This window comes from Octopus sinensis, linkage group LG3 (genome assembly GCF_006345805.1).
Source record: "Octopus sinensis linkage group LG3, ASM634580v1, whole genome shotgun sequence".
NCBI lineage: Eukaryota > Metazoa > Mollusca > Cephalopoda > Octopoda > Octopodidae > Octopus > Octopus sinensis.
In genome coordinates, this window is record NC_042999.1 from 22720838 (window position 1) to 22721579 (window position 742).

Consider the following 742-nt stretch of genomic DNA (forward strand, 5'->3'; position numbering starts at 1 on the left):
CCACCCTAATTCATCTTTTAGACGTTGCACGCAACGTTTCTGTGTCATTAATGATTAAATTAGCTTAATTAAATTAATTAAGCTAATCTACCATAGGTTACACACTTCATCAGTAAAAAACCTGGAAAGACAAATATACACGAGGCGTCTGTATCGATGCCTACGGAATATCTGTCTTAAAATTTTCAAGACTGACGTATTCGCGCCAAACTTATCAGCAGTAAATATAAACTGCCGATTCAATCTCAGAATTATTCAGAAAATTATCAATTAGTCAATTTAGGTAGCAAAAAATTCAATAGAAATTTATCGCTACCAGCGGCCTGATGGAAAAGAGAAAATAGTCATCGACTAAATATATAAATATAACAATTTAGGAGTGACCCTAACAGGTCACTCGTCCACCAGAAAGAGCAGAGCCCATAACTCACACACCGCCAAGTAGTAGTAATTCAGAAATTAGGTGAAAATTTAAAACATTTACCCTAATTCATCTTTTAGACGTTGCAACGTTTCTGTGTCATTAATGATTAAATTAGCTTAATTAAATTAAATTAAGCTAATCTACCATAGGTTAAACTTCATCAGTAAAAAACCTGGGAGAGACAAATATACACGAGGCGTCTGTATCGATGCCTACGGAATATCTGTCTTAAAATTTTCAAGACTGACGTATTCGCGCCAAACTTATCAGCAGTAAATATAAACTGCCGATTCAATCTCAGAATTATTCAGAAAATTA